At 40.4% G+C, this 13,278-nt stretch overlaps 1 long non-coding RNA gene across 1 annotated transcript; it reads right to left on the bottom strand.

Annotated features, from left to right (window-relative positions):
- Positions 1-5,128: 5,128 nt before the first annotated feature.
- On the bottom strand, positions 5,129-8,726 carry LOC139700693 (uncharacterized). Its single transcript, XR_011703845.1, has 3 exons — positions 8,634-8,726; positions 5,844-6,018; positions 5,129-5,233 (listed from the first exon to the last, which is right to left on the bottom strand). It is a non-coding gene; the product is annotated as an uncharacterized lncRNA (long non-coding RNA).
- Between the last annotated feature and the right edge of the window lie 4,552 nt (positions 8,727-13,278).

Here is a 13,278-nt window from a genome sequence, read left to right as displayed (position 1 = left end):
GGTACTTCCAGGATTGGGGAGAGGAATTCAAACAATAAATCATTAACCAAATGACCCATTTTTAAATTCTTCCCGATTTCCAGCTCTTCCCACTTGTCCATCCTCATTCCATTTTCCTCTACATATTTAGGACATCTAGGCAATGGACCAAAAGGAGTTCAGATAGAGAAAAGAGTATTCAATAGGAAAATGGCTTGTGTGATCTTACGGATATGTGTCCCCTGCTCTCTTTTCTATGACCTCTCCTTCCCTAATATAGGGACATCTGACTTTTCATTGGAGGAGTTTTTTTTCGGCAGAGGACTTACAAATAATGAGGGCCCTAAAGTATTGGATGAAAGAGATGGGAAATTGCAAATGACTAAAAGAAATCCTGGCATAGAAAATGGTATTGGAGGATTGTACAGAGTAAAAGATTTTGTCTGACCTGGTCACGGCAAATGATAAACGGAAATCCTCTACCAATCTGTATGTTAACCAAGATGGATAAGTTTGAACTGCTCCCAATATTATTCATCTTCACTGACAAAGTTAGGCCACGTAAAATTTGTTCATTTGAAAAGCCTATCCTCAAGAAAATGTATATTTTGTCTGAAAATTGTACGTTAATAACAGTTTTTTTTAATTGGAGGTGACTGATAACTAAGGTCATTTCCATGGTATGATTATTGATTAATATTGATGTATGTTGGAACTAAAAATAATCTTGACCATTCCAAAGATGAGACTGGTTTTCGATCCCAAGGTTTCGACCTTTGCTTACCTAGCCCTTATTACAGTTATTTGTCTATAATTATATTAATACAAATGCTAATATTATATATTAATATAAAATGTTTTATTATGTTGATCAAGCCAGAGCGGTATTGGAATGTGTCGAGATTTGTTCTAGATAAGGGAGTTAATTGCTTTGGTGCAAGTAATTTTTGTATTATGAGGATACTACTACATAATAAAACCAAACGGGGAAGCTCTCTCATTCTTTTAAACATACAAACATTAAATTTCCCAAGGCTTTGGGAAAAATTGGAAGCAAGATTTTTTATGTGGGCAATATATAGTCTTCATGTGGGAAGAATGTTTTTAGATCATAGACTTCATTATATTAGCCTTAATTTATGGAATGGAATATGGAACCATAAGCATCATTTTGCATGCATATAAATATTCACTTTGTGTTTGGAAACTCTGTGGAACTGCGTACTCATGAACAGAAACATGGAGAATGGAAATAAATGACTGATTATTGGAAGATCTGGTTGGGTTTGGAAAAGAGAGGAGTGTATGTATGATGACATAGAGATAAAGAAATCACTGGTAGAAAGGAATGTATAATTTTTGCCAGCATTCATTTATTTGCTCTGTAGATTTTGAGGAGGTGTGTACCAAGTGATGGTTTGTCAGTTTTCCAGGGGTCTCTTAAATGCAGTCATCCAATGATGTGCACCAAAATGCAGGATTTTAGAGTGAAAAAGTTCAGGCCAAGGTGGATGACTTTTACTTGGTTAACTTCCTGTAGTGTTAGAAAGAATATATTACTTTCACAGGAAGTGCTTAAGATGAGGGTGGACATGATAATGAGTGCATTAAGAGAAGAATGTGTGAAAGGGAATAAGCATAGGAGAGGGAGTTTTTGAGTATACATTTGAGCATACACCTGTACGTGTACTGGTGCAATCTGGTGGCCATGATGCAGACTACAGCCCTGTCCACTAGGGGCACTAGGTGTCTGAGACCCAATGAGATGTCTGTGTTTGGCGGATTGTCGAGCTATGCGCATGATGCCATTTATGTTAGTTTCTGTTATCCTTGTTTTTACTGCTCGTCTAAAATGGAAATTGACTAAATCACGGAGCAAAGAATCAACATCAAGTTTTGTTGAATTGTGGTAAAAGTTATCAGGAAATTACTGAAATATTGACAGCTATTTACGGCGATAATGCTCTGAAGAAAACATCCGTTTTCAAATGGACTAAGAATTTTAAAGATGGCCGACAAGACGCCACGGATGATGCAAGGCCGGAACGACCTTCAACCACCTTTGTTGACGACAACATTGATCGTGTGTGTTCCCCTGTCCTTACCGATGGTCGAAAAACTGTCCGAATGACAGCTGATGAACTGAATTTAAGAAAATCAACAGTGCACACTATTTTAATCGAATGTGATGGATGGATCCTTCACCATTACAATGCACCTGCACATTCAGTATTGATTTATCGCCATTATCTGGCAAAAAATTCAATCGCCATCTTTGATCACCCTCCTTATTTGAATAAGATCTTGCCCCCTGCAACTTTTTCCTATTCCCAAAATGCAAAAATGTGATGAGGGGACATCACTGGGAAGCTGTGGACACAATTAAGCAAGAAACGATGAGAAAACCAAAAAGCCTAACTGCCAAGAGGACTTCCAAGGTTGCTTTGAAGAGAGGAAAACAAGATGGAATAAGTGCAGAGCCTACGAATGGAGAGTACTTTGCAGGGGGAAAAATTGATGTAGACTAAATTTTGCAAAATAAAGTTATTATGGCCTCAGTTTGAGTACTTATTGGACAGGGTAGTCCACCTAAAAGGAACTCTGAAAAAAGTTTGAAATGAATGTAATAGCATGGCACAAAAACTTGACCATTGATGGAAAAGGATACTTTTAGATAAAGGGCTTTTGAGATTTGGATTTGGAGACGAATAGAGAAAATAATGTTGAAGAGAAAAGATTTGTGGGAAGAGTGAAGGTCATTGGGAGAAGAGGGCAATACAAGGGGAAATAGGAGATTCTGAGAGGCAATGAAATGTTGAAGATGGTGATGGAGAGGAGAATGTTGGGTAAGTGAGGTAGAAAAAGGAAAAGAAAAGGTATTTTTGATTGCTTAACGGCAGATAGAAAGTAAGCAGAGTTAGAAAAAAAGGGTTTCTTATAATGCCGGATTCTAGCATGTTAAGCATCATGTTAAGTGGGACTTTGAAGTGTAGATATCATCCCACACAGCTCAAAATATTCCATCGATATCCAGTGGATTACAAATAGGAGGGCAGGGGAAACGAATTAGGCAGAGGCTTTCGCAAGGAGGGAATTGATGTCAGGGAAGTTGAGTAAGGATGTTAAGAAAAGACTCATGAAAACTTTGATATGGAGGGTAGTTATGTACGACGTGGAAACATGGTCATTGAAGTAGGATGATAGGTGTAGATTGGAGGCTTTTGAAATGTGGGTGTGGAGAAGGTGAAATGGAGAGACAGGAAAACAAATGAGGAAGTGCCAGTCATGGTGGGGGAAGAGAGAGGATTGTTGGGAGAAATCATAAGGAGACAGGCAAAATCGATGAAAAGCATATTGATCATCAGTGGGATGTTGAAGACTGTAATAGAGGGGAGAATGTTGGGCAAACGAAGAAAGGGAAGGAACAGAATAGGGAGGTTGGATGGAATGAAGAGAGTAAGGAAGTAACCGGAATGGAATAGGGGCTTATTCTAGTGTGGGATACTATCTTGCGTCTAGTTGGGAAAAGATTAGAAATTTAGCAATTTGCAGTCTTTTTCCATCCAAAACCTACCTTAAACGATATAATACCAACAATAATAATCCAGTGGATATCCACGATATTCGCCACAAATCCAATCCATTTGCACTAATCTTTTGGATGTATGTAACTTGTATATTCATGGCTGAATATCCACTGACATATGTATCCTAGGATATGGAGTTTGTGTGTGTATATATATCAATGATATAGAAGCATTCTTGAGAGCAATATAATGGCACAATAAAACACAAAATAAAACAACTCACATATAACACATGGAGGACACTTTTTTGAGCTTTTGGCCTTCTTCAAGTAGGACCATTGCTTACTTGAAGAAGGCCGAAAGCTCAAACAATCCACAATGTGAGTGCCCTCTATGTGTTATGTGTTACCTGTATACAGGTATATATATATTATATATATATATATATATATATATATATATATATATATATATATATATATATATATATATATATATAACCATAAACACAGTAATCAACCCGAAGGTCGGTTTAGTAGGTGATGGTAGAGTTCAACCAGTACTAAGTCCTATACGGCTCCAACGCTCTACCTCCTGGACTACCGCGACCCACATATATATATATATATATACACACGTGTGTGTATATATATATATATATATATATATGTAAATATATATTAGAGGCCATCCAGGCCCTAATATATAATAATGCATTTTTTATAATATGGTAACTTTCATCAAACTGTTCATCTTAAACAAATAAATATAGAACCTGGATAATAAATTTGAAGCTATTCAGCTGTATATACAATGGAAAAACATGGTATATTTGTGTGTCATCATACATTGGATGACTATTGGATATTAGTTGCATGTATAATTTTGATATCCAAATGATAGCTGGGTTGGGTATGTAATGGATGAACTTGTGCTGTGTGGGCTGTGACCTTTAACGTCAGAACTACAATTAATACCAACCAATCTCCTGAACCCCTTGTATACTGCATATTTATTGTTTTAAAAAAAATTAAGCAACCACCCATTGTGGTTCATTTATATTTTTTGGAAGGGTAATATGGAAATAATAATACGAGTAATAAGTACTAATCTTTTTATTTTTTATAAATTAAGATTGCATTGAGTGCTTTTGAGGACAAGTAATCATGAGCATGTTTCAAATTTCAGTTGCTGTTGTTGGAGATAGCGAAACCTTGATCGGATCTACTCGATCAATTTGTTGCTTGGCGAACGTCGCGTGCGGTGAGCTGTCGTCATTTGTTGTTTGTTGTTGTTGTTTTCGATATTTACTCGGACCAGGGCTTGGACTCGACGGCAATGGGCTCGACGGTCTTCAGGGCGACCTCGGGGGCGATGAGGCCAGCTCCGTAGTAGCCGGCTCCGTAAAATCCAGTGGAATAGCCGGAGGCCAGGAGGGCGGGGGCGGCGGCGATAGTCTTGACCTGGACCTCGGGGGCGGCGGCGACCTCAACGGTCTTGATGGCGACCTGTGGGGCGGCGACGGCGGCGTAGGCTCCGTAGGCTCCGTAGGCGGCGTAGGGGGCGACGGCCACGGGTGCGGGGACGGAGACGGGGGTGGGGACTGCGACGGGGGTGGGGACGGCGACAGGGGTGGCAACGGGGGTGGCGACGGGGGTAGCGACAGGGGTGGGGACGTGGACGGGGACGTCAACGGGGACCTTCTTCACGGAGACCTCGGGGACGACCTGTGGACGAGACGGGAACGAGTCGAAAAAAAAGTTAGAGATTTCAATTTGCATAACGAACCATGGGTAAACGACTTCCATGCAAATGAAAACCCCATGAAAAGGGCGGGGGGAGAGGTTGTTGGATCAAAATAATTTTTTATTTTTTTCCGTAGATAGAAATTCTAAATTGAAAAAAAAGCATTCGCCCAAATATTGAGAACGCGGCGAACTGTGCAGTGCGTATACCTGTATAATTTTTAGCTCCATGGACAGCTGGTAACCAAAACAAGTTCATATTTATTTTTATTTTATTGAAGCCATTCATTTGCCATCTAAGCCATCGAGTTCATTCTATCTTCCATTTTCATTTTCAAAAGGGTGCCCTACGGCCCCAATTACCCTCTGACTTGGATCTCCCGGAAGGGGAATCCATCGGAAACAGTCCTCTGTTCTCGATTGAATTTTGTGGGTCCCCACAACCAGACGCTGGAATTGAATTGATTTCATTGGAAAACCATGCATGGATTTCCTGTAGATTGATAATCTTTAAATGATCGATTTTCTCATCCGAATGGAAACCAAACGAAGAATAAATAGAGTTTCGTCGTGAGCTTTTTGTCTCTCTTACCTGGGTGACCTGGGGGGTGATGGAGGCGACCTGCCTGCCGGGGGCAAGGATGTCGGTCTTGGAGACGTAGGATCCGGAGGTGGCGGCCTCACGGGCAGCAGCATCAGCCACGGAGTTGATTCCGAGGGGGGAGGGAAGGTCTCCAAGAGCGGGCTTCACGACGGTGGAGGAGTATCTAGATAGGAACGAAACAAAAGAATGAGGAAAGATAGCTCAGTATGTCGGGAACTCTTTCAGCCCGCGAGAATTTTTAATTTTAAGAGAATCGTGCTTCATAATTCAATCTAAAGAGCTGGAGGCGATTTCTTGATAATTATGTCATTAATTCTCTTCATTGAAGTCAAAAAAAAAAATGTTCCCTGAACAGCTCAAACAAATTTGGAAAGAAATCGCTCCTCTAAGGAAGTGGTGAATGGAGTATTTTCTGTGGATGAGGGTTTTCCCAATACTTTTTGGCGATAAAGAACGTCGGAGGATGATAAAACCTTCCTTTTTGTGTACCGGGCGAAATCAGATATTCTTTTTCGTTTTCGCCACTTCAACCATCTTCATAGTCCCTATTGACTTATGACTCAGGAATAAGGATAATTTTAGAATGCGCAAGATTTCATGGTGTGTGTGTATGTATGTATGTATGTATCTGTGTGTATACATACGTACATATATATATATATATATATATACTACCTTGATCAAAAAGTTCCCGGAATAACCACCGTGTGGCGCTCCCATCGTTCCGATTTGAGTTCTGTTTTTTTTGTTAAATTGGTACATCTGTTGTTGATATTCCCTTTAAATCTTAGTGTCATAACTTGACATTTGCAAAAGTTACGTAGCCAAGAGTACATCTATCTCTGTGTGTGTTGGCGATTTTTTACAATTGCAGAAATGGATTTAAATTTGCAACAACGAACTTGTATTAAATTTTGCGTAAAAAACGGATTTAGTGGCGCACGGACGTTGGAAATGTTGGAAAAGTGTTTCGGCAACGATTCTCTAAAAAAAACGGTCGTTTACCAGTGGCACGAGCGGTTCAGAAGTGGTCGTGAGTCAATCGAAGATGATGAACGCAGTGGCAGACCATCGACATCGAAAGTCGGTGAAAAAATTGATAAAGTAAAAGAAATGTTGGTCAATAACCGCAAATTAACCATCAGAGAAATAGCGGAGGACTTGAACATTGCCTATGGATCCGCCCAAGACATTGTGGTTAATGATTTGGGTTTCCGTCGTGTAGCAGCAAAAGACCTCAATTTCATGCAAAAAAGAGACCGTGTTGACGTCGCAAAAGACATGATTTGCGAGGCTGAACCCGATCCCACATTCATCAAAAGGATCATTACTGGAGACGAGACGTGGGTTTATGAGTACGACACGCAATCCAGACATCAGGCAAGTGAATGGCGTTCACCAAATGAGCCGAGACCAAAAAAACCACGTCGTTTTCAGTCAAAAAAGAAGGCAATGCTCACGGTTTTCATGGATTACAACGGTGTAGTGCATCATGAATTTTTGCCAGAAGGCCAGACAGTAAACAAAGAGTATTATTTGGGCGTTATGAGACGTTTGCGTGAAGCAATTCGCCGAAAGAGACCAGAAATGTGGGCAGAAAACTCGTGGATTTTGCACCATGATAACGCACCGTCGCACAGTGCTATCATTATTCGTAATTTTTTGACGAAAAATGTAACAAATACCATCCAACAGCCACCGAATTCACCTGATTTGGCTCCCTGTGACTTCTTTCTGTTCAATCGAGTTAAAAAACCATTACGGGGAACGCGTTTTAGCAGCCGAGAGGAAGTAATGGAAAAATCGCAGGAAGCACTGATGGACATACCGAAAACCGACCGTAACTTTTGCAAATGTCAAGTTATGACACTAAGATTTAAAGGGAATATCAACAACAGATGTACCAATTTAACAAAAAAAAACAGAACTCAAATCGGAACGATGGGAGCGCCACACGGTGGTTATTCCGGGAACTTTTTGATCAAGGTAGTATATATATATATATATATATGTACATATATATATATATATATGTATATATATATATATATATGTATATATATATATATATATATATATATATATATATATATATATATATATATATATATATATATATATATATATATATATATATATATATATATATATATATATGAATTAAGGGTCCAAAATTGTTGAATTCTTCTTAAAATGTATATTTGATCAGCTCAGATTAGGCAAATGATAAAACCATTTTATGAGTTTTCACCGCCGTGGTTTTTTTTCTAAATTGGTGTGGCCGAATTACTTTTTTTTAAATTTGAAATTGAATTACATTTTCCCCCACGCAAAATCCAATACTGTTTTTCAGAGATTCCAGTGATAATGAAGAGATATGGGAGGAAACTCGGGGGGGGGGGGGAAGTGCAAATTAATCAATCCATGGGGATAACCTATGAGCCATCGTAAACAAAAACTACCTACTTACTCTCGCAAGTGACTATCGTATTGGTATTTTTGAAGAAGTGAAGCTAAGTTATATTTTTCAATTCCGAGTGTGGGACATTAAAAAAATATATATTGTACGTTTCTCAAGTGTTTGGGGTTTTATGAACTAATGAACATACTACTGCATATTATGCTTGCAAAATGCTTCAAATTCCAGGTCCATCTGTGCAGAAATGGGTGGAAGAGCATAATATTTCGACAATATTAAATTTTGAATCATATCTAGGGGATTCGCGACCAAACTAAGGGTCTTTGGTGGGTGATGGAGGTGTGACGAGTATCACTTACCCGGTGACGACGGGGGTGTTGGCGTAGTGGACGGTCTTGGTGACGGGCACGGAGACCTGGGCGGTGTAGGTGACAGGGGCCACGGCGGCGACTTTGGTCACCACTGGGGCGGCGGCGTAGGTCAAGGCGTGGGGCGCGGCGTAACCCAGGGCGCCGTGGAAGACACCGGAGGGACGGGCGAGAGCGGCCGAAGCCAGGAGGAGGATGGTCAGTGGAGCCTGTTCCCGTGAGAGAGAGAGGAAGGGACGTACCCTTGAGTCAAGAGAACAATGACCTAGTCGCCAGCCTCGTGTCGATTTGCTATTCCTTCATTATTTTAATCGTAGCTTCAGTGTCTTCTGCTCATTCGGTCGTCAGATATTTCAAAACTCATGCCTTGTTTTGTGGACATCACCGTTAGTTGCGCTGTATCAATTTACCAAGACGAATCTCATCACACTTGCAGTCCAAATATATCGCGGGATGTGAAAAAGATCTAATCTATGCAGGTGGAACACAGATTGGCGAAATTTCACATGAAAGGATGACGCGTGCATTGAACTGACCTTTTTTTCAAGGGAAATATACTTATATTTTCGGTTTATCTTGAATTCGGGTTCAAAATTGATTAGAGATATTAAACTAATAACTTATAGAACAGATAGTTCATCAGTACGGAATGATAATGGCTTGAGAGAACTTTTTACTTTGAATTAAAAATTTTAGTGCTATCAGCGCTTGTCACTTGCCCTTGGTAGGATTGTTTGAATAAAACTTTACAGCCAATAAATGGAGAATCAAGATTTGGAACATCTGCTAGTTATAGTTCACCTGTGATGTGAACCGGGCTGTGGTAATTTGTATTAATCGATTTTTAGAACTGGCATATTAATTAAATAAGCATCTCAGTGCTAGGAACGCGATACCTTACCATCTAAGACTATTTTCAATCACCTATTAAAACGAAAAACATGCATTCGCAATAGAAAACGAATTTCAATAGACACACACTTCTGTGCACAAAACTAGTGAGTGTTATAAAGCGGAATGGTTAAACCGCAAAGTCACGAATAAAAAACTCAGTTCATTTAGGGCATATGAGAGAGGTGTCTTTACTAAAAAATGACTTTATCATTCGGCAGCAGTCAAGCCTCTTCAAAGTAGCGCACACGTCGCGACCCATGGTAACGAGCAACAAACCATCTCTCGTGTGCAAGACAAAACAAAATCGAAGTGAATATCCAGCAAACACCACGCGGAGATCTACATTGCAACCCAAATGGCCGCGATGCGTTCTATCCTTAGCGTTATGTTACGTAGTTGGGAATCCTTACCAGGGCGTTCATGGTGGGTTAATATTTGGTAATCCTCAGAATGGGATCCGTCTGCTGAGCTGCTGCTGCTCTGTGATGTCGGGAGTGATTGCACCGGTCCTTAAATACCCCGCCCGCGTCGGGACGTGTGGGGGCGCGAAGGGCGGGAGGGGGCGGCGGTGGGTGGCCGCAGGGCGTGGTGCCGGAAGAAGGCAGAGGGAGAGGGGCGTGGAGCAGGGAGAGGGACCTTCGCGCGCGCGGACTCGCGGAGGGCACACCCCGGCCGCCGGCCACCGCCGCGTAGAGCCGATCTGGGCCACCGTCCTCCCTCACCCCTCCCCCAAACCTCTTGAAGAGAGGTGACTCCACAATCTGTCACTATTCGGCACCGACAGTTTCACGAGCTCATTCCTCCGACGGGCGAATCCGAGGAACGCCACCCACTATAGGCGAAATGCACATACCCAACTGAAAGGCGAGAATGATGAAATCGTTCGGATGCTTCATTGTTGATGTTTCATCATTCAGTCGCTCCATTGTTGCGCCATCGTTAGATTGTTTATTCATGATCGTTTTTATTGTCATTTCTAACACTGAACCATTATAATGGTAATTTCAGTTTGTAGCTTCTTTTTATTTGGATGCATGACTCAATTTTTTTCCTTTGGACTGAGATTTTCGTGTAATTTTTTGGAAGCGATTACGTGTACTTATGACGGAATCACAAATGGCTTATGAAGTAACTACCATACTCCCCAAAAGAATATGGATTGTGAATTGATATGCAGAGATTATCTCTAAGGTATGTACACTTTCTGTAGGAAAAAAACGTATGGTAACTTTATTACCCTTATCGTAGGAAACCATATCAGTGTATATCTTGTTGGATGGATCGGCGCGCCAATTCAACGAGATTCTATTGGTGCGTTTTCAGCAAATGAAAAGAAAATATACAGCAGCGATCGGTTTACACGAAATGCGAGGTAAAATGTTTTGTGAGTTTTAATGTGTACACATCATCGATTCTCTTCTTCTTCTGAATGTACCTCTTTTGATAATGAAATTCAACTCCTAATTTCCCGATTGCCATGCTCATTTTCCTCTATAATACTGCCCAAATACGAGTACATATACTACTCCACCCGATGTGTTAATTTCTTACTACTTCAACATTTAACTTTGATTTTCCTACTTATCAAAAATCTCATTGCTTATGCTTTCCTGTGGTTAATCCTCAACATATACCACCTCTCTTATTATTCCTGTAGAACACAAAATAAGAAGTTCAATCCCCTTGGCTGCCTGACTCGCTGCTACCTTATCTATTTATTATTTTATTTATATACGTATATACCCTACAAGCTACCGACAGGGTGTGTGGCAGGGGGTGAATACACCAGAATAATTTTACCCGAACATTTTACCGCGGTTGAACAATATTATTATGATCTTCTATCGTTCGTGGCAAATATGAAATCTTAAATCAATCTGTTCTTCACTTAATTTCTCTAATATTATTGGCATGATCTATCCTATCATAGTACGATGGGGGTGTTAATACATGCTCAACATCACTGCTAAAGATACCTCCTTCCAATTTATGCAAGTGGTTCAATCTGTAATTTAGCCTTCGCTCCGTGAGTGATTCCCAGCCTAGCCGCTCTAATATTTTGGATACTCTACTAAGTTTATCATAAAAACGTTTTACAAATCTACCTACTCAACGCTGCACGCGATCCAATTCGGCAATCAATCCAACATCGTGAGGATCCTATATACTTGCAGTATATTCTAAATGAGGCCTAGCCAACGACAGATAACATTTCTCTTCGACCTGTTCATCACATTTACCAAGTACTCTTCTGATAAATCCTAATCTTTTGTCAGCTTGTCCACATATTCCCCGTATGTGTTTCACCCAGGAGAGATTGTGCGTTAGGGTAACGCCTAGGTATATTATTGAGTCTACACATTCCATTTCGGTGTTCCCAATGCAGTAGGCGTTCGGGAGGGAATCATTATCTAATCATTAGCGAACTGAAGTTATCAAACTTACATTCCCACCTCCAACCCTTCCCTAGCTACCCTTTACATTTCCACAGCATTAGGGTAAGTTGATAACCACTGGCGATTACGGCCAACCTTATCTCACTCCTCTGCCTGTCATGACCCATGCCTACTCTCCCTTCCCTACGCTTACCCTCTGATTCCTGAACAAGTTTCAGATTAGTCGTCCATCCATCCAATCGACTCCTATATGCCGTAATTTCTCCATTGACTTCACCGATTCTACATAGATGATGGTACTATGCATTGAAACCCGGGTCGTAAAGTTAAAACATTAAATAGAATTAATGGAGATGTATTTATCTTTCCGTTCGTGGATGGAGTTAGGTACTCTACGGATCAGAGACATAGAACATTGGAAAAGTGGACCAGCGAAGCAAAGAAGGATTCTTTGATAAATTGGAAGGATGTCTCTTAAGCAGTGACGTTGAAAATGTATTATTAACCCCATCTTACTACGGTAGGAGAGATCATGCCAATAAAATTAGAGAGATTAAGTGTAGAACAGATAGATTTAAGGTGTAATTTTCTCCACGAACAATAAGGGATCAGAATAACATTGTCCGACCGCAGTAGGGTCATGCTCGGGTCAAAATTCTTCTGGTGTGTATTCACCCCCTGCCACACATCCTAGCGGTGGTTTGCAGGGTACTTAAATAAATAAATAATTGAATAAAAGATGGTGCTGAAGATTTTCTGACCAGACAAAGTGAGGAAGGAGGAAGTATATAGAAGAGCAGAAGAGAAAAGATCTCAATATGGAGAGAACTCTACAGCAAAGAAGAACTACAAATGGTTTGGGCACACCTTGAGGCACAATATACATTGATTAGTTAGAAGTACAAAATAAGGGACAATTGATGGGGATCCACACAGACGCGTTCTCGGCAGTCGTGGTATTATGGCATCGACGCGGTGAAAAATGCGTTTGTCTGCATGGAGATTATGTTGAAAAGTGACTGATCAGAGGGGATGAAAATATCGATATGTTCACGAAACAACTTTCATTTATCAACCAATGGGCGAACTGATATTGCGCATGTGCTAGTTTAAAGTATAATTGTCCAGTCAAAGGGTCAATGGTTTTATTACCAATTCTAGCTTTTATATGTAGGTTGTGCCTTTTTTTGCAATTTTATAACTTTAATGGCATTATACACACGAAGGACACCGATTCTATCACCAAGCTAGTGATGGTGGCCAAGTTAACACTGTGTTAAAATGGCTGCCATAAAAGTTTTTTTTAAACTACGCGGCTAACTCCATTGAGGATTGAAGAAAGCATA

Source organism: Hetaerina americana, unplaced genomic scaffold (assembly GCF_022747635.1).
Source record: "Hetaerina americana unplaced genomic scaffold, ioHetAmer1.1.p SCAF_1, whole genome shotgun sequence".
NCBI lineage: Eukaryota > Metazoa > Arthropoda > Insecta > Odonata > Calopterygidae > Hetaerina > Hetaerina americana.
Note: the sequence above shows the minus strand (reverse complement) of the source record. Positions and strands in the feature narration are given on the sequence as shown.